This window comes from Lathyrus oleraceus, chromosome 4, assembly GCF_024323335.1.
Source record: "Lathyrus oleraceus cultivar Zhongwan6 chromosome 4, CAAS_Psat_ZW6_1.0, whole genome shotgun sequence".
Taxonomy (NCBI): domain Eukaryota; kingdom Viridiplantae; phylum Streptophyta; class Magnoliopsida; order Fabales; family Fabaceae; genus Lathyrus; species Lathyrus oleraceus.
This window is the reverse complement of record NC_066582.1, coordinates 500,271,961-500,293,472: the sequence shown is the minus strand read 5'-3', so window position 1 is coordinate 500,293,472 and position 21,512 is coordinate 500,271,961. Positions and strand designations below refer to the sequence as shown.

Here is a 21,512-nt window from a genome sequence, read left to right as displayed (position 1 = left end):
ATTCTTCAAGACTGATTGAGGAAGGTGCGAAATAAACCACCTAGATAATAAAGGTATGCAGCACATGAGAGTCCCTTGCCTTTTCATAGTACGGGTGTGAAGGGAATGCAAAATGTCTCCAAGCAAGGTAGGCACAGGGTTATGAGTGAGAAATATCTTAATAGCATTCATGTCTATGAATTGATCCGGGTTAGGAAATAGCACCAAACCATAGATTAGCAATGCTAGAACATCTTCGAAAGCATGGACATTCATATCCTTTAAGAATTCTCGGGCCTTATTTATCAGAAACTTGGCAAGTAAACCCTTAACTCCACTTCTTGCTACGCAATTGGTTTCAATATCGGACTTTGTCATGTGTAAAGTTGCGGCAACCTCTTCAGACTTCGGAATCTTTTCTAAACCACTGAAAGGTGTTTGATCAAGGATGGGCGTCCCAAGCATCCTGGAGAATTCTTCTAATGTGGGTACCAACTGATAATCTGGGAATGTGAAGCAATGATGTTTAGGATCAAAGAACTGGAAAAGAACTCTCATCATATCTTCTTTGAAACCAATGGTAACCAAATTGAGGAGATGACCATGTTTCTTGATGAACTGAACCTGATCGGGAAGTTCTGACACTAAATCCTTGAGTTGAGGAGAGATTGCCACAAGATTAATCCGGATAGTCTTCCTGGAAGCCATAACCTGTTTAACAGAGCAAAGCTAAATTTAGATCCTTGAAATGGTTGGTACAATGTTATGATGTTATGATGTTATGATGTTATGATGTTATGTAAATAACAAGCATAAGGAAGTCACACAACAATCATTCCTAGGTTTTAAGGCTTGCATGAGTTCCATAGGTAAGTACCCTCCCCACTGAAGTTTGGTTGGTTCAACCTGTCCTAGAATAGTAACCGGGTTCTAGAAGGATCTCAAGTCATCGACCTTCCTTTAAGTCCACTTCAGTGCAACACCAAGTGGTTGACCGAAGCTTCCCTAAAGTCCAATCTCAAAGAGTGTAGTATCGAGTATCAACCAACCCCAGTCGGAACCGAAGTCAGTTATCTCACTACTTTCTAATGGCTAGGATGAGACAATTAGGGTTCTAAAGGTCTGGTTAATGCTTTGATGACATCACGCGGGAGCCAAATTTTTCCTCAAGTAAACATGAGGAACATCAGGACATCCAAAGTGTCACATTAACCGTAGCCATCATTTTAACCATTCCAGTATACGCCGGATAGTCGCGATGATCTATTGCTACTTACCTAAGGTACGCTAGATCCGGGTGTAGGATCTTTCACTCAAGCGTAAAATACCCAAGCCATCCCTTAAAAGTAAATCAGACAATTTAAATAAGTGATCTCGTTTTTAAGGTAACCTCTCTTTATATCCCCAGCAGAGTCGCCAGTTCTGTCATACGGTGAACTGACTTTATGTGTTTTGCTTTGTAAAGCAAATGTCGCGGATAGCAAGAGTCGCCACCGACTTTTCTTTTATCCAATAAGGAAAGGTGGAAAAGAACAGGAAAGACCTTAATTTAGATTCTTAGGTTCGGGAGGTACATTATACAAAGGGAAGGTATTAGCACCCTTTGTATCCATGGCTATCCATGGGCTCTTAATTGCTGGATCACTTATATTTTTGTCTGAAAAGTGTTGGTGAATTGTTTAAAAATGTTTCGAAAAGAGAGTTTAACTTTGTAATGATTCTCGTATGAATGTATACAAAGTATTTATCTCATTTGATTTTGAAAAACAGTTTAGAAAAATATAACTTGGTAATGATTCTAGTATGAATGTATACCAAGTGGTGATTTTCTAGGACTTGCAAAGTGTGAGGGGAGGAAAATGTTTTAGGTTATGATCCAGTAATTGAGAGTTATACCTTCCTAAGGTCGTCATGGGCATTTCCTATCCTTATGAGGGTAAAACTGTCCTTACTATTGAGAAGTAAGTAGTTTTATCCTTTGGATGTAAAAGGGTCATTGTAGGGTCATCGATAGGTCATTGAAGGCAACAGTTGTAAGGATACCTTAGCATTCGAAGGGACGATCATCATTTAACCGTAGGCTACACTGAAGGGTCATCGAGGGACAAAATCGTATTTTCGAAGGCAACATCCGAGGGACCATGATTTATTTTATGATGATTTAACCGACGGGTCTTTGCTAAGTGTATCCCTACATTCGCGGGACACGACCGTTATACCGTAATACCGTAGGGCAGCAAAGAGAGGTCCAAGATCACATATTTAAAGGCCATATTTTAAAGTTAATTAGGTAATTAGGATGAATCTCCACACTAAAATCAATACATTAAAAATAATACATTAAAATTACTACATTAAAATTAATTAAGCAATTTAGGGTAGATCTTCACAAGGGTATCCCACAAATGAAGTGGAAGACCTAAACAGCAATCTTTTCCTGGCGTGTGTGAACCTTTGCAACATTCAGCAAACGGGTTAGAATACCAAATCAGGGTGCAATCGAGAATTGCACCGCAAAACGAACACAGCAGTACGCATGTCAGGCAAACAACGCAGAATTAACATAGAATAGATCAGATAAGCATAGGACATAACAACCAAAATATTAGCGACTGTCACGTTCGCCTCTGCCTGGCCTAGCGAGGGCCTAGCGAATATTCGCTACATGTTCGCTTAGCGATGTGCTAGCTAGCGGCTACGGGTTTTGAATTTCAGAACAGTATAATCTCAGCATGCTGCAAGCCTTATGGTATTCAATTACAGAAATAATATGGTCAAACATTCAGGATAGGCAGGCATATTTAAACTCACATGCAAAATCTAACTACATATCCAAAAATTCGATTATGATGCATTATGTATTTAGAGATTACAACTTGGAAGCATAAAACAATAGTGATGCGCAAACCTGTTGCAGCTGAATTGTAACACTGAACTGGCAGATCGCTTTTGGTATCGGGTGGAGTTGGACGGCGGTAACTTCGGTGCGGATGAGCGGCCGTCAGGGTTTCTTTACTTCGACCTCTCTGGATTAGTCTTTAGGGTTTCTATGCCAGGGTTTCCGTCCGTCGTCGTCTGTTTTTTTCGTTCTCCTTTTTTCTGACTGAAGCTTGGCTATTTATAATGCTCTTGTTGTGACCTAATGGGCTCAGAATGAAGCCCGAAAATTCTGTTATTCGCAAGCTTCGCTAGGCGAGCTGTATAGCGAAGGGTTCGCCAGGCGAAGGAATTGCTCACCTAGCGAGCAAGCTAGTTTGGGCCTTTTCTGGATTGGGCCTGTTGTGAGCTGGGCTTTGTTCCTTTAAGGTCAATGCCTTGAAAAATAAGTCGGAGTGCCTAAGAAATGCCTTGTAATATTAATGGGCAAATTTTGGGGTATGACAGGTACGATTCAACATATACTGTCTTAGTCGGCGAGCAGCCCAGGCCAAAGCACAGCAAGCTTTCTCGAGCTGTGAGTATCTTGTTTCACAGTCGGTACCTTTTTGCTAAGGTGGTATATTGCATGCTCTTTTCGGCCAGATTCGTCATGTTGCCCCAACACACACCCTATTGAATTTTCTAACACGGTCAAATACATGATTAGAGGTCTTCTTTCAACGGGTGGCATCAGAATCGGAGGTTCTTGGAGATACTCCTTGATTTTGTCTCGGTAATTTGGAGATGGATTCGCAAGTAGCGGTCAAATGGGAGTTAAATCGGGCGACGTGGTCCAGATTTACGATTTCGATCGATGCCCCATGCGGCTGAATAGTCTTTTTTTCTTGCAGTAGTCTGGCAAGCTCTCCAGGTACTTCATAATCTTCCTCACTTCCATCCTCGATTTGGTAGATCGGATTTTCAAAGTCATAATGAACAGTAGCAGAGTTATTACCAACAGGATCCAGAGTGGATATGGATCGACAAATTGTTACGTGAGTGTGTGCAAGAAAACATAGCTTGTTTGAAAAATGACAGGAAAGATAAAGAGCGCAATATTTGAATGCAAAAAGGTCCGTTGATTTATTGAATATGAATGTGCTTATGAAAATGACAAAACCTTTAACAAAATTTAATACATTAAAATAAGCAATAACAATTACTCCTGACTAAAGGAAATCGTGATAGTGTCTTCAGCCTTCCAATTATTGAGTCCGTCACCAATTGTTGGGAAAATCCAGCTATCCAAGTCATAATCATTATCAGTATCTTCCACAGCATTGACAGTCTCGTCATGATTAGGCAGAGGAGCAATGATGACATTAGGAGTCTCCGGAGGATCAGAGGTAGCCGCCTGTATCTTTCCACTTCGAATGCCGCTTTCAACATGTTCACCTGTTAATATAAGTTCAGTGAAACCCAATGAGGAACTCCTTAATAGATGGCTGTAGAATGGGCCAGTCAGTGTGCTCATGAACATGTCCACTAACTCTCTGTCAGTCAGAGGAGGTTTGACGCTGCCAGCCAAATCTCTCCATTTTTGAGCATATTCTTTCAAGCTTTCTTTAGATCCCATAGTCATATTCTGCAACTGTAACCGAGTAGGTGCTAATTCAGAATTATACTGGTAATGCTTGTAGAAAGCTGTCGCTAAGTCAGTCCAGGTGTGGATGTCAGAGCTCTCGAGCCGATAGTACCATTCTAACTGTGTGCCAAACAGACTCTCTTGGAAGAAATGGATCCATAGTTTCCTATTAGTGGTATATGGCTGAATCTTTCTCACATAAGCTCTCAGATGCATCTGAGGACAAGATGCCCCATCATACTTAGTGAAAGCAGGGACCTTGAATTTGCGGGGAATGACCACATCAGAGACCAGACCTAAGCTTTCGAAATCCAGACTGGGCGTCTTTTGACCCTCCATAGCTAGCATGCGTTCTTCCAGCAAGTTATACTTATCCTCTTTTGGAGAGTACAGTTCATTTTCATAATCTTCATCATCGTCCTCATGGTTGAAAGGATTAGCATTCTCATCTTCCGAATCATTTTCTGTTTCCTCTTCTTGATCCTTTGGAAGTCTAATCTTGACTCCCGCAGCCTGTCCTTTAAGCCTTCTTCCCGGGTTAATGTAACTCACAGGTTTCTTGTCTTTCTTCTCGAGCAATAAAGCCTTTAGTTCCTCCTGCCCCTTGGATAAGTTCAAGAGCATCTCCTGGAATTGAGCACTCTGAGCCTGGAGATCTTTGACAGTTTGTTCGAGGTCCATTTTTCTGTTTGGAGGAAAACCGTGAGAACATTGATCCCTTTAGAGTACCTGTTATGCAATGTGATGTTATGCTATGCAATGTATGAAATGTTTTCAAGGTTTAAAGTCCTTGAAATGGTTAGTACAATGTCACGATGTCATGATGTCATGATGTTATGATGTTATGATGTTATGATGTTAAGTAAATAACAAGCACAAGCAAGTCACACAACCATCATTCCTGAGTTTTAAGGCTTGCATGAGTTCCATAGGTAAGTACCCTCCCCACTGAAGTTTGGTTGGTTCCACCTGTCCTAGAATAGTAACCGGGTTATAGAAGGATCTCCAATCATTGACCTTCCTTTAAGTCCACCTCAGTGCAACACCAAGTGGTTGATCGAAGCTTCCCTAAAGTCCAATCTCAAAGAGTGTAGTATCGAGTCTCAACCAACCCCAGTCGGAACCGAAGTCAGTTATCTCACTACTTTCTAATGGCTAGGATGAGTCAATTAGGGTTCTAAAGGTCTGGTTAATGCTTTGATGACACCACGCAGACGCCAAATTTCTCCTCAAGTAAACATGAGGAACATCAGGACATCCAAAGTGTCACATTAACCATAGCCATCATTTTAACCATTCCAGTATACGCCGGATAGTCGCGATGATCTATTGCTACTTACCTAAGGTACACTAGATCCGGGTGTAGGATCTTTCACTCAAGCATAAAATACCCAAGCAATCCCTTAAAAGTAAATCAGACAATTTAAATAAGTGATCTTGTTTTTAAGGTAACCTCTCTTTATGTTCCCCAGCAGAGTCGCCAGTTCTGTCATACGGTGAACTGACTTGGGGTATTTTGCTTTTTATCGCAATGTCGTGGATAGCAAGAGTCGCCACCGACTTTTCTTTTATCCAATAAGGAAAGGTGGAAAAGAACAGGAAAGACCTCAATAGATTTTGGGTTCGGGAGGTACATTATACAAAGGGAAGGTATTAACACCCTTTGTATCCATGGTTATCCATGGGCTCTTAATTGCTGGATCACTTATATTTTTGTCTGAAAAGTGTTGGTGAATTGTTTAAAAATGTTTCGAAAAGAGAGTTTAACTTTGTAATGATTCTCGTATGAATGTATACAAAGTATTTATCTCGTTTGATTTTGAAAAACAGTTTAGAAAAATATAACTTGGTAATGATTCTAGTATGAATGTATACCAAGTGGTGATTTTCTAGGACTTGCAAAGTGTGAGGGGTGGAAAATGTTTTAGGTTATGATCCAGTAATTGAGAGTTATACCTTCCTAAGGTCGTTATGGGCATTTCCTATCCTTATGAGGGTAAAACTGTCCTTATTATTGAGAAATAAGTAGTTTTATCCTTTGGATGTAAAAGGGTCATTGTAGGGTCATCGATTGGTCATTGAAAGCAACGGTTGTAAGGATACCTTAGCATTCGAAGGGACTATCATCATTTAACCATAGGCTACACCGAAGGGTCATCGAGGGGCAAAATCATATATTTGAAGGCAACATCCGAGGGACTATGATTTATTTTATGATGATTTAATCGAAGGGTCTTGGCTAAGGGTATCCCCACATTCGCGGGACATGACCATAATACCGTAATATCGTAGGGTAACAAAGAGAGGTCCAAGATCGCATATTTAAAGGCAAAGTTTTACAATTAATTAGATAGCCGTAATCGATTAAGTAATTAGGTCCACATTAAAATCGATGAAATCAATACATTAAAATCAGCTAGATAATTTAGGATGTATCTCCACATTAAAATTAAGTGATTCGGAATCCATCTCCATAAGGGTATCCCACAAATAAAGTGGAATACTTAGCCGGCCGTTTCTTCGGGAATGTGTAAGCCTTTACACAATTCAGCACACGGGTTAGAACAACGAGATAAAGTACAATTGAAAATTGCATCACAAAATAAACACAACAGTCATAAAGTCAGGCCAAATAATGCAGAATTATAATAAATCTTGATTAGATAAACATAAGGCAGAACAGAAAAGAAACAAAACAGCCATTGTCCCGTTCGCTCCTGCTTCGCCTAGCGAAGGCTTAGCGAGTGCTCGCTACAGACTCGCTTAGCGATGTGCTAGCGAGCTGCTACGGGTTTTGAGTTTGATAGCAGCATGATCTCCGGCACCCTGAACTTTATGGCATTTAATTACAGGAATAGCATGGACAAACATTCAGGATATTCAGGCATATTTAAATTCACATGTGAAATCAAATTACATATCCGAAAATTTAATCATGATGCCTTATGTATGTAGCGATTACCGATTAAAATCATAAAACAGTAGTGATGCGCAAACCTGTTTGCAATGGAATTGCAGCTTTGGATTGGCAAATCGGGTCGAATTGGGCGGAGGCAACCTTGGTGCGGATGAGCGGCCTTCAGGGTTTCTTTACTCGGAATTCTCTGAGTTGGTCTCCAGGGTTTCTATGCCAGGGTTTCTGTCCGTCTTAGTCTGTCCATTTTCGTGACTGAAGTGTCGGTATTTATAGTGATTGTGGTGACCTAATGGGCTCAGAATGAAGCCCGAAAATTCTGATATATCGCAAGCTTCGCTAGGCGAGCGTTGTAGCGAAGGGTTCGCTAGGCGAAGGATTTGCTCGCCTAACGAGCATGCCAGTTTGGGCCTTTTCTGGATTGGGTCGGTTGTGAGCTGGACTTTTGTTCCTTTAAGGTCAGTGCCTTGAAGAATAAGTTGGAGTGCTTCGAGAAATGTTTTGCGCGATTAATGGGCAAATTTTAGGGTATGACAGCTGCCCCTGTTCAATATTCTTGAACCGAGAGAGTTAGGATGGCAGGTATGCCATTCGTGGTCTGGAGGTGGAAGATTATTGAACACTAGAATGCCCCAAAAATTTGCACTTGTCAATTAGTCTTGATGGAGATGGGCTTAAAGATGCCATCCAGGAAGTTTGATGATGAGAGCTTCAGATTGTGTCGTACGTTAGACGATATCTGAAGACATGGGTGTCATACCGGGTCATACGTCAGACCGTATAGTGAGTCATCCATTAGGCTGTCGACTTCGCTGGGGAGTCGGAGTGTGTTATACATTGCTGGGGATAAGGGATCAAAATGGATCATACGCTAGACTGTATCTGAATAGCAGAGTGAGTCGTTCATTAGGCGGGTGACTTCACTGGGGATGAAAGATCGGAATGGATCATACACTAGATCGTATCTGAGTTGCGGAATGAGCCGTTTGTTAGGCTGTATCTGACGAAGGTAGAATCAGAATGGATCGTCCGCTAGATCGTATCTGAGTTGAAGATCCAAATGGGTCGTACGTTAGACCGTATTGGAGTTGTAATAGGAGCCGTCTATTGGGCTGTATCCGAAGAAATAAGGATCAGAATGGATCGTATGCCAGATCGTATCTGAATTGCAGAGTGAAACGTCCCTTAGGCTGCATCTGGAGAGGTAAAGGTCAGAATGGATCGTACGCTAGATCGTGTCTGAGTAACAGAATGACCCGTCCGTTAGGCTGTTTCTGATGACGAAAGGGGTAGTCATATGCTAGACTACACTTCAGAAATGTATCGTACGCTAGGTAGCATCTGAGGGAATGAACATCCAAACGGGTCGTACGCTAGACCGTCTCTGAGCAGAATGAGCCGTCCGTTAGGCTGAATCTGATGATGAAAGGGGTAGTCATATGCTAGACTACGCTTCAGAAATGTACCGTACACTAGGTAGCATCTGAGGAGATGAAGGTCCAAACGGGTCGTACGCTAGACCGTCTCTGAGCAGAACGAGTCGTCCGTTAGGCTGAATCTGATGATGAAAGGGGTAGTCATATGCTAGACTACGCTTCAGAAATGTACCGTACACTAGGTAGCATCTGAGGCCTTGAAGGTCCAAATGGGTCGTATGCTAGACCGTATTGGAGTTGTTGAAGGTCGGAATGGATCGTACGTTAGATCGCATCTGAGTTGAAAGAGTCATATGTTGAGCTGAATCAGAATGAACCGTACGCTAGGCTATATCTGATAGTATTTGTATATGTTGTATTTGCAATAAATGTCTGGGATGGGCTTATAGATGCCATCGTTAGGAGGATGTCAGAATGAATGTTGACATGGAGTATATCTGAAAGATGTAGTTGAATCCTGAACGTAATTGATGAGGATGTCCGTCTGAATGGACCTTTGTTTTGACTGTATCAGGGGAATAATTAACCTGAAAAATAAAGTTAGCTTCATGCTATGTCATGATGCATGAGATATTTTATGTTTATGAAAATAAATGCGAACAATGTATGCATGCGTATGCTGTGAAATGATGTAATGAATGAATTATGCATCTGAAAAGTTCTTCCCGAGGACTCTACTGGGGAAATAAATCTCAGTCTTCTGGTTGGAGATACTGGTATCGGTGATCCTTTCTTAGCTAGGGATATTTGATTTCTGTCTGATGGTGGAAATACTTAACAGAAGCCTGGCTGAGGGTGGAAGAGATGACCAATTTGTCTAGTAATGCCAATTGCTTCTGGGGAATAACTGGCTTTGCTGGGGAATAGAATTAGCAATAGATTCATTGGAAAGCATGGTTAGACCTTCTCCTCGATCCTGAAGTCTTTCGTAATTGCTACTTCTATTTTATGCATGCATTTTTGGTAAACATCGATCATATTCACATGCACATATCAATTCAAATTAAATCAATGGACGTTTATGCAAGCAAAATAGAGAAAGTAAAACAAAACACCTTTTTGGAAATGAAATTGTATTGATTTTGAAAGAGTGCCTATAGACAGGCAATTTTGTGTACAAGGAGACAGAAATCCTAGTAAGAGGAAATTGCCAAGAAAACGAAGAGAAAGCTATGCAGAAAAAGTCCTATTGATTCTAATTCTGCTACTGTCATTATGTCTTCAAGCATCTCATCTCCTGCTGTCGGATAGAAGTGATTGGCTTGTTCAGTCCCTTTGACTTGGGTGAAGCTGACCGAGAACGGGACATAGTCATACGCTTTAATCCCTAATTTTTGCCTGGACCTCCTTTTCAGGTTTTCAGTCCACCAGGATACCCTTTTTTGCCCAAGCCGCCTTTTCAGGTTTTCGACTTGCCGGGTGTACATGCGTAGTATTTTTTAACTATGTCCGTGTTCACGGGATGCGGGGACTCTTCGTCATCCACTGTAACAAGCATCATGGCTCCACCAGAGAATACCTTCTTAACTACAAATGGCCCTTCGCATGTGGGAGTCCATTTGCCTCTAGAATCACCTTGTGGTAGAATGATACGCTTTATTACCAAATCGCCACTTCGGAATTATGGTGTTTTATTTTGAACTGCGTGCAGAGTTCAGTAATCATCTGGTTGTTCAAATTAGCACCATTATCAGTGATAGCTCTTTCAGGAGATAGCAGATTTCGCAAATGTGTATTTGATAAGATCCATCTTAGAAATCAATAAAGTGGTACTGTCATACGATGAACTGACTTTATGTGTTTTGCTTTGTAAAGCAAATGTCGCGGAAAGCAAGAGTCGCCACCGACTTTTCTTTTATCCAATAAGGAAAGGTGGAAAAGAACAGGAAAGACCTTAATTTAGATTCTTAGGTTCGGGAGGTACATTATACAAAGGGAAGGTATTAGCACCCTTTGTATCCATGGCTATCCATGGGCTCTTAATTGCTGGATCACTTATATTTTTGTCTGAAAAGTGTTGGTGAATTGTTTAAAAATGTTTCGAAAAGAGAGTTTAACTTTGTAATGATTCTCGTATGAATGTATACAAAGTATTTATCTCATTTGATTTTGAAAAACAGTTTAGAAAAATATAACTTGGTAATGATTCTAGTATGAATGTATACCAAGTGGTGATTTTCTAGGACTTGTAAAGTGTGAGGGGAGGAAAATGTTTTAGGTTATGATCCAGTAATTGAGAGTTATACCTTCCTAAGGTCGTCATGGGCATTTCCTATCCTTATGAGGGTAAAACTGTCCTTACTATTGAGAAGTAAGTAGTTTTATCCTTTGGATGTAAAAGGGTCATTGTAGGGTCATCGATAGGTCATTGAAGGCAACAGTTGTAAGGATACCTTAGCATTCGAAGGGACGATCATCATTTAACCGTAGGCTACACTGAAGGGTCATCGAGGGACAAAATCGTATTTTCGAAGGCAACATCCGAGGGACCATGATTTATTTTATGATGATTTAACCGACGGGTCTTTGCTAAGTGTATCCCTACATTCGCGGGACACGACCGTTATACCGTAATACCGTAGGGCAGCAAAGAGAGGTCCAAGATCACATATTTAAAGGCCATATTTTAAAGTTAATTAGGTAATTAGGATGAATCTCCACACTAAAATCAATACATTAAAAATAATACATTAAAATTACTACATTAAAATTAATTAAGCAATTTAGGGTAGATCTTCACAAGGGTATCCCACAAATGAAGTGGAAGACCTAAACAACAATCTTTTCCTGGCGTGTGTGAACCTTTGCAACATTCAGCAAACGGGTTAGAATACCAAATCAGGGTGCAATCGAGAATTACACCGCAAAACGAACACAGCAGTATGCATGTCAGGCAAACAACGCAGAATTAACATAGAATAGATCAGATAAGCATAGGACATAACAACTAAAATATTAGCGACTGTCACGTTCGCCTCTGCCTCGCCTAGCGAGGGCCTAGCGAATATTCTCTACATGCTCGCTTAGCGATGTGCTAGCGAGCGGCTACGGGTTTTGAATTTCAGAACAGTATAATCTCAGCATGCTGCAAGCCTTATGGTATTCAATTACAGAAATAATATGGTCAAACATTCAGGATAGGCAGGCATATTTAAACTCACATGCAAAATCTAACTACATATCCAAAAATTCGATTATGATGCATTATGTATTTAGAGATTACAACTTGGAAGCATAAAACAATAGTGATGCGCAAACCTGTTGCAGCTGAATTTTAACACTGAACTGGCAAATCGCTTTTGGTATCGGGTGGAGTTGGACGGCGGTAACTTTGGTGCGGATGAGCGGCCGTCAGGGTTTCTTTACTTCGACCTCTCTGGATTAGTCTTTAGGGTTTCTATGCCAGGGTTTCCGTCTGTCGTCGTCTGTTTTTTTCGTTCTCCTTTTTTCTGACTGAAGCTTGGCTATTTATAATGCTCTTGTTGTGACCTAATGGGCTCAGAATGAAGCCCGAAAATTCTGTTATTCGCAAGCTTCGCTAGGCGAGCTGTATAGCGAAGGGTTCGCCAGGCGAAGGAATTGCTCGCCTAGCGAGCAAGCTAGTTTGGGCCTTTTCTGGATTGGGCCTGTTGTGAGTTGGGCTTTGTTCCTTTAAGGTCAATGCCTTGAAAAATAAGTCGGAGTGCCTAAGAAATGCCTTGTAATATTAATGGGCAAATTTTGGGGTATGACAGCTGCCCCTGTTCAAGATTCTTGAACCGAGAGAGTTAGGATGGCAAGTGCGCCATTCGTGGTCCGGAGGTGGAAGATTATTGAACACTAGAATGCCCCAAGAATTTGCACTTGTTAATTAATCTTGATGGAGATGGGCTTAAAGATGCCATCCAGGTAGTTTGATGATGAGAGCTTCGGAGTGCGTCGTGCGTTAGACGATATCTGAAACCATGTGTGTCATACTAGGTCATACGCTAGACCGTATAGGCTGTCGACTTTACTGGGGAGTCAGAGTGTGTCATACGCCGCTGGGGTAAAAGATCAGAATGGACCATATGTTAGATCGTATCTGAATCGCAGAATGAGTTGTCCCTTAGGCGGGTGACTTTATTGAGGATGAAACATCGGAATGGATCGTACGCTGGATCGTATCCGAGTTGCAGAATGAGCCGTCCATCAGGCCGGTGATTCCGCTGGGGATGAAATACCAGACTGAATCGTACACTAGACTGTATCCGTCCCTTAGGCAGTATCCGGGAGGGGTAGTCGTATGCTAGTCTACCCGCTGGGTAGCCTCTGAGAAATGACAGGTCCTACTGGGTCGTAAGTTAGACCGTATTGGAGCAGTTGAAGGTCAGAATGGATCGTCCGTTAGCTCATATCTGAGTGGAAGGAGTCATATGTTGAGCTGAATCAGAATAAACCGTACGTAGACTGTATCTGATCGTATTTGTAGATGCTGTATTCGCGATAAATGGTCGGGATGGGCTTAAAGATACCATCCTTAGGAGGAAAATTATCCTGAAAAATAAAGTTAGCTTCATGCCATGTCATGATGCATGAGATGTTTTATGCTTTCGACAATAAATGCGAGCAACGTATGCATGCGTATGCTGTGAACTGATGTAATGAATGAATTATGCATCTGAAAGGTTCCTCCCGAGGGCTCTACTGGGGAAAATAAATCCCCATATTACGATTGGAGATATTTGTACTGATGACCATTCCTTAGCTGGGGATACTCAATTTCTGTCTGATGGCAGAAACATCCGACAGAGCCCGGCTGGGGATAGAAGAGATGACTAGTCTGTCCGGTGATGCCAACCTCTTCTGGGGAATAACTGGTTTCGCTGGGGAATAGAATTAGCAACGGATTCCTTGGAGAGCATGGTTAGACCTTCTCCTCGATCCTGAAGTCTCGTAGTAATCGCTATTTCTATTTTATGCATGCATTTTTGGTAAACATCAATCATATTCAAATGCATATATCAATTCAAACTAAATCAATGGACGTTCATGCAAACAAAACAGAGCGAGTAAAGCAAAAGCATCCTTTTTGGAAATAACATTGTATTGATTTTGGAAGAGGGCCTATAAACAGGCAATTCGTGTACAAGGAGACAGAAATACTAGTAAGAGGAAATCGTCAAGAAAGCTATGCGGAAAAAGTCCTATTGATTTTAATCCCACTACTGTCATTATGTCTTCAAGCCTCTCATCTCCTGCTGTCGGATAAAGGTGATTGGCTTGTTCAGTCCCTTGAAGCTGTCTGAGAACGGGACATAGTCATACGCTTTTAATCCCTAATTTTTGCCTGGACCGCCTTTTCAGGTTTTCAGTCCACCAGGATACCCTTTTTTGCCCAAGCCGCCTTTTCAGGTTTTCGACTCGTCGGGTGTACATTTTTATATGTTTATCCCTAATTTTTGCCCGAACCCTTTTGGTTCGCCGGGATGCCCTTACTTTTGCCTAGGTACGTCGACCTAGCGGGTCTCTTTTATGCGTAGTATTTTTTGACTATGTCTGCGTTCACGGGATGCGGGAAGTCTTCGCCGTCCATTGTAGCAAGTATCATGGCTCCACCAGAGAATACCTTCTTAACTACAAATGGCCCTTCGTAGGTGGGAGTCCATTTGCCCATGGGATCACCTTGTGGTAGAATGATACGCTTTATCACTAATTCGCCGATTGCACCCGTCTCTTGACCTTTTTGTTGAATGCCTGGGTCATGCGCTTCTGATATATCTGCCCATGACAAACAGCCGCAAGTCTCTTCTCATCAATCAAATTTATCTGATCGAGTCGAGTCTGAATCCATTCATCCTCGTCTAGACCTGCCTCTCTCATGATTCTTAGAGAGGGAATCTGAACTTCCACCGGTAAGACGGCTTCCATTCCGTAGACTAAAGAGAAAGGAGTTGCCCCTGTCGAAGTGCGTACTGAAGTGCGATAACCATGAAGAGCAAATGGTAACATCTCATGCCAGTCTTTGTACGTTACTGTCATCTTTTGTATGATCTTCTTGATATTCTTATTAGCAGCCTCCACGGCGCCGTTCATCTTTGGCCGGTACGGAGAAGAGTTATGGTGTTTTATTTTGAACTGCGTGCAGAGTTCAGTAATCATCTTGTTGTTCAAATTAGTGCCATTATCAGTGATAACTCTTTCGGGGATGCCATATCGACAAATGAGATTATTCTTGATGAATCGTGCCACCACATTCTTAGTGACAGAAGCAAAGGAGGCTGCCTCTACCCACTTTGTAAAGTAGTCAATAGCCACGAGGATGAAACGATGTCCATTAGAAGCAGTAGGTTTAATCTCTCCGATCATATCAATGCCCCACATTGCAAAGGGCCAAGGGGCTGTCAACACGTTTAAATGAGCAGGAGGCACATGTACTTTATCCGCATAGATCTGGCACTTGTGACAAGTTCTGGAGTGGTGGTGGCAATCAGCTTCCATGGTGGACCAATAATACCCTGATCTCAGAATCTTCTTGGCCATTGTATGTCCACTAGAGTGAGTCCCAAAAATACCGTCATGCATGTCTTCCATAATCTTTTCTGCTTCCTTTTTATCCACACAACGAAGCAAAGTCGAATCATGATTACGCTTGTATAATATTCCATTACTCAAAAGGAATTTAGCGGAGAACTTCCTCAGGAATTTTCTGTCATTGATGGACGCCCCTTCAGGGTATTCCCGAGCTTCTAAATATCTTTTTACTTCGTGGAACCAAGGTTTCTCTTCTACTTCATCAGCGTTAAGTTCATAACAATATGCTGGTTCATCTAGTCGTTCAATGGTGATCCTGGGAGCTTCATTGTCCCATCTGACTCTGAACATAGATGACATGGTGGCCAATGCGTCTGCCAACTGATTCTCCTCTCGTGGAATATGTTCGAATGTAATCTCTTCAAAGTATGGGATTAATGTCAACACCCGCTCTCGATAAGGGATGAGATTCGGATGTTTAGTGTCCCATTCTCCTTTGATCTGACTGATTACTAATGTTAAGTCTCCGTACACACTCAAAAACTTGATTCTCAGGTCTATAGCAGCTCTGAGTCCCAAAATACATGCTTCATACTCGGCCATATTGTTGGTACAATCGAAACATAGTCTAGCAGTGAAAGGCGTATGGCAACCCTTGGGAGAAATAATTACAACACCAACACCATTACCCAACGCATTAGAAGATCCATCGAAAACCATAGTCCATCGGGATCCTAGTTCGGGTCCTTCATCCGGTCCAGGTTCTTCATAATCAGTAACAAGCATGACATCCTCATCCGGGAACTCAAAATTCATAGATTGGTAATCATCCACTACTTGATGAGCCAAATGATCGGCCAGCACGCTTCCTTTGATTGCTTTCTAGGTAGTATACTGGATATCATACTCTGTTAAAATCATCTGCCATCTCGCTATTCTTCCGGAGAGGGCAGGTTTCTCAAATATGTATTTGATGGGATCCATCTTAGAAATCAACAAAGTGGTATGATTCAACATATACTGTCTTAGTCGGCGAGCAGCCCAAGCCAAAGCACAGCAAGTTCTCTCGAGCAGTGAGTATCTTATTTCACAGTCGGTAAACTTTTTGCTAAGGTAGTATATGGCATGCTCTTTTCGACCAGACTCGTCATGTTGCCCCAACACACACCCCATTGAATTTTCTAACACGGTCAAATACATGATTAGAGGTCTTCCTTCAACTGGTGGCATCAGGATCGGAGGTTCCTGGAGATACTTCTTGATTTTGTCAAAAGCTTCTTGACATTCATCATTCCATATCATCTCTTGATTCTTCTTCAGTAGTTTGAATATGGGTTTGCAGGTAGCAGTTAAATGGGAGATAAACCGGGCGATGTAATTCAAACGTCCCAAGAAACCTCTGACATCCTTATCTGTACGGGGCACTGGCATTTCTTGAATAGCTCTCACCTTAGCCGGGTCAACCTCAATTCCTTTACCACTGACAATAAATCCCAAGAGTTTACCAGATCTTACTCCAAAGGTGCATTTGTTCGGGTTCAGTCTCAGCTTGTATTTCTTCAACCTCTCAAACAATTTGTACAAATGATCGAGATGTTCTTCTTCAGTATGAGATCTGGCTATCATGTCATCCACATATACTTCTATTTCGTGATGAATCATATCATGGAACAAAACTACCATAGCACGCTGGTATGTTGCTCCTGCATTCTTCAAACCGAATGGCATTACTTTGTAACAGAAAGTGCCCCATTGCGTCACAAACGTAGTTTTCTCCATGTCTTCGGGTGCCATCTTAATCTGGTTATAACCCGAGAATCCATCCATGAAGGAGAATACTTTGTGTTGGGCGGTGTTGTCTACCAGAACATCAATGTGCGGGAGTGGAAAGTCGTCTTTGGGACTCGCTTTGTTCAAATCTCTGTAATCTACACACATTCGCACCTTACCATCCTTTTTCGGTACTGGTACCACATTAGCAACCCATTGCGGATAAGAAGTAACGGCCAGAAAACCTGCATTAAATTGTTTCATAACCTCGGCTTTGATTTTCTCAGACATTTCAGGACGCATGCGCCGAACCTTTTGCTTGACGGGACGACAATCTTCCTTTGTCGGCAAACGATGCACTACTATGTCAGTATCCAGTCCTGGCATGTCTTCGTAGGACCAAGCAAAAATCTCTATGTAGTCATGTAACATCTGAATCAATTTTCCCTTGACACTGTTTTCCAAGCCTGCTCCTATTTTGACTTCTTTCTTATCTATTTCTGTACCCAGATTTACAGTCTCAATGGATTCCTCATGCGGCTGTATAGTCCTTTCTTCTTGCAGTAACAGTCTGGCAAGTTCTCCGGGTACTTCACAATCTTCCTCACTCCCATCCTCAGCTTGGTAGATCGGATCTTCAAAATCATAATGAACAGTAGTAGAACTATTATCAACAGGATCCAGAGTGGGTATGGATCTGCAATTCGTTACGTGAGTGTGTGTAAGAAAACATAGCTTGTTTGGAAGATGACAGGAAAGATAAAGAACGCAACATTTTAATGCAAAAAGTCCATTGATTTATTGAATGTGAATATGCTTATGAAAATGACAAAACCCTTAACAAATTAGCTATTGTGCCCCGGGCATAGACACAAGGCTTTAAGTTCAATTGTAAAAATTAAAGAAATGCAATACTAAAACAGGCAATAACAATTACTCCTGACTAAAGGAAATCGGGATAGTGTTTTCAGCCTTCAAATTATTGAGTCCGTCACCAATTGTTGGGAAAATCCAGCTATCCAGGTCACAGTCGCTGTCAGCATCTTCCATGGCATTAACCTGATCTTGGACTATCTTCTCAGAGTTGAACCCCAGGCCAAATTTATCAGACTTGTATGGTACGTTGATCAGTTGACCCCAACTAGTACAACCACCATTTTCAACCACGGCTTGAGCGTCCTTCAGAGAAATCATGGCAGGAGGAGCATGAATAACCTTGGGCACAAGGGGAGTCGGCTTAAGGACAGAACTGGGCGGAGGGACCACTTCAAATGACTGAGAAGGAGTCTCGACGAACTCGCCATCCATCTCGACGTATCTGAAGGCCTGCACACTACTGACAATATACTCTTCTTCTCCACACACAGTGACGATTTTACCCTCTACTGGATACTTCAGCTTTTGATGGAGAGATGAAGCTACAGCACTTGCCCCATGGATCCAAGGTCGTCCCAACAAGCATGAATAGGCAGGACGGATGTTCATCACGTGAAAGGTAGTATTGAAGACTTGAGGTCCTATCTTGATAGGGAGAAACACTTCACCATGGACAACACTTTTCGCACCGTCGTACGCACGCACCACAGTATCACTAGGTTTCAATTCGATGCTCTTACAGTCAAGCTTATCAAGTACAGCTTTCGGTAGCACATTCAAAGAAGAGCCATTATCGATCAACACATGAGCCAAGGTGATCCCCTTACACTCAATGGAGACGTGCAGAGCTTTATTGTGATTATTTCCTGCTGGTGTCAGGTCAGCATCGGAAAAGCCTAAGCCATTGTGAACAGTCAGGTTGGCAACATAGTTTTCGAACTGATCGACAGATGTCTCCTGAGGTACATGGGCAGTCTTCAAGAGTTTTATCAATGCTTTGGCATGAGATTCAGAAGATAACAGCAAGGATAACATCGAAATTTTAGACGGAGTATGCCCCAACTGCTCTACCACATCAAAATCACTCTTACGGATGATTTTCAGCATTTCCTCCATTTCCTGCTTGGCAACATTTTCAGCAGTAACTTCGACCGGTGTCTTTGACTGAGGAGGGTTGACTGGTTCCTCGCCTCGAGTTTTAGGGGCGGGAGGTGAGATTTCTGGAGAGAAGATCCTTCCACTTCGAGTGACTTTACTAGTCCCAACGATGTCATTAGGATTAGGAGAATTACCAACTTGCTTTATGCCATGGATGTAAACATCACCTCCATAATTCCACGGAATGGCTTTGCTGGAGGAATGAAGCCCGAAAATTCTGATATATCGCAAGCTTCGCTAGGCGAGCGTTGTAGCGAAGGGTTCGCTAGGCGAAGGATTTGCTCGCCTAGCGAGCATGCCAGTTTGGGCCTTTTTCTGGATTGGGTCGGTTGTGAGCTGGACTTTTGTTCCTTTAAGGTCCGTGCCTTGCAGAATAAGTTGGAGTGCTTCGAGAAATGTTTTACGCGATTAATGGGCAAATTTTAGGGTATGACAGTATGGTATCAAGTTCTTTGAAACCAGTGCAAAAACAAACATGAACGTGGAGGAGGTTTTCTTTTCAATAGCAAGAGACATCAAGCAAAGGCTTGCAGACACAGATTCAGGATCCGAACCACCGGCAGCCTTTCCAAATGCAACAATAGGATTGCAATGCGCCCCTTGACACCTCAACAGAAGAGAAGATAGTAGCAATTTCATTAGATGATCCAAAAGCTTCACTTGTGAACAACGTTGATGAGGTTAAGAAGCACTCTCCAATTTTCTCCAATTCGAAAATACTCAACAGAAATTCCAATACATGTTGAACTTAACCAAACAACTCACAAAACAATCTCAACTGAATCCCCAACAGATATTAACCACTTCTCAACTTCTAACCGAATGAACAATTGAATTTCTAACCAATTCACAACTCAACCTCCGTTCAAAACCTGCAAAGATTCACTACGACAATCAAGAAAATATCCAACCTCAAGCTGCTGTTGCTGTTGCAGCAACCAGTTCGCCTAATGAAACCGTCAAACTCGCAAGAGAAAATTAGAGGAAATTTCGGAGCATGTTTTAGAGAAAAAACAGAAATTGAAGTTACCCTGCAATTGCCGAATCCTGTCAACAGTGGTTCAGTGAACTTCTCTTCTGTTTGAATCTTGATGCGTAAGTTCAGTCCAACTCCCTCAATTGGAATTTTGATGCGACAGCAGACGAGGTTTTTGAAAGGATTTCTCAATGTTTTCAAATGCAACCCTTGGCCTATTACGCATTCTTTGCAACTGCATCACAACTTCTAAGCATTGCATGCTCTACCTATCTGTCACGGGCCTGATATGGGAAGCTTTCTGGCGCCAAGGTATCTGCCTCTCCGACCTGAACCAATCCGCAATCCGGTCATTTAACAGACCTCAAACCTGCAGCGGAAACGTGTTACAAAAATATAATCAACCATCGACCAAAAGCCACAAATTAACAAAATTCATAACTAGCTAACCAATTCCCTAACCGTTGGTCAAGGAGCTCCATGACAGTTTAACCACTATTGTTGTCGCAACTTATGTCATCTTGCTTTGCAACAGCATCACACCATCATTATCCTGCAGGAAATGGCCATGGATTAGTCCTGCATCCATTAGTACCTGTCATAGCACAACCAAGCTTAGTCGTTTCAAACAAGTTTTCAAACCGAGGCACATCAGTTAAGCATACCGAATGCAGCCACAACACAATAGAAGCAACAGAGAATAACGAGTCGGTTATATACAAAGATGTGTCTATGGAAAGAGTTTCTTTCTTAGTACAACAGGCCATGAGGGCATTCCATGCTCAGAATTTAGGAAGTGCCAAATCAAGACTCAACCTATGTGCAGAAGACATTCGTAGTTAGATAGAAAAAGTTGGTAACAATTCAGAGTTATGTTCACAACTTGGAGCAGTCTTGGGTATGCTCGACGACTGCTGCCGAGCAATGGGTAATAGCAGTTCTGCCGAACTTATTTTGAATGTTCATGTTGGAAGAGGATTCGTGGGCTTGCAATCCGGAAGAATTCTGCACAAACATCAGATGCAACAATTATTCATAAGCTCACCGACTCGGCGATAAACGTGAAAGGTGGGGTTAAAGACAAGTGATAAGAAACAGATACTAACCAAAGAAAGAAGTTTGATCCACGGAGTCTCGTACCGTATAAGCCGTAATGTGAGAGCATTGAGCACCATAAACAGACCAAAATCCCAAACTAATCCAATTGTTACTCGAACAAGGCAACTTCATCACTTCAACATAAAATTACAGCATTAACACAAGGAAAGTCAAAGCTAAGCTCGACCAAGGACTTGCACTCGTCGTAAAGCAACACCAACCTCAATGCATTGCAAAGAACCCCTATCCATTCATTTGATCGTGTTTCACTGCAGTAAAAGGACACATTAACTCAGTAAGGCAGTAAAA

General features: G+C 41.9%; 1 long non-coding RNA gene across 1 annotated transcript in view; it reads right to left on the bottom strand.

The window, feature by feature from the left end:
• Positions 1-21,105, bottom strand: part of LOC127076839 (uncharacterized) — a 59,726-nt gene extending 38,621 nt beyond the window's left edge. Inside the window, exons 1-2 of the long non-coding RNA XR_007786894.1 lie at positions 20,826-21,105; positions 20,568-20,700 (exon numbers count right to left, since the gene is read on the bottom strand). This is a non-coding gene — a long non-coding RNA (uncharacterized LOC127076839). The remainder of the gene's footprint in view (positions 1-20,567; positions 20,701-20,825) is intronic.
• Positions 21,106-21,512: the final 407 nt, after the last annotated feature.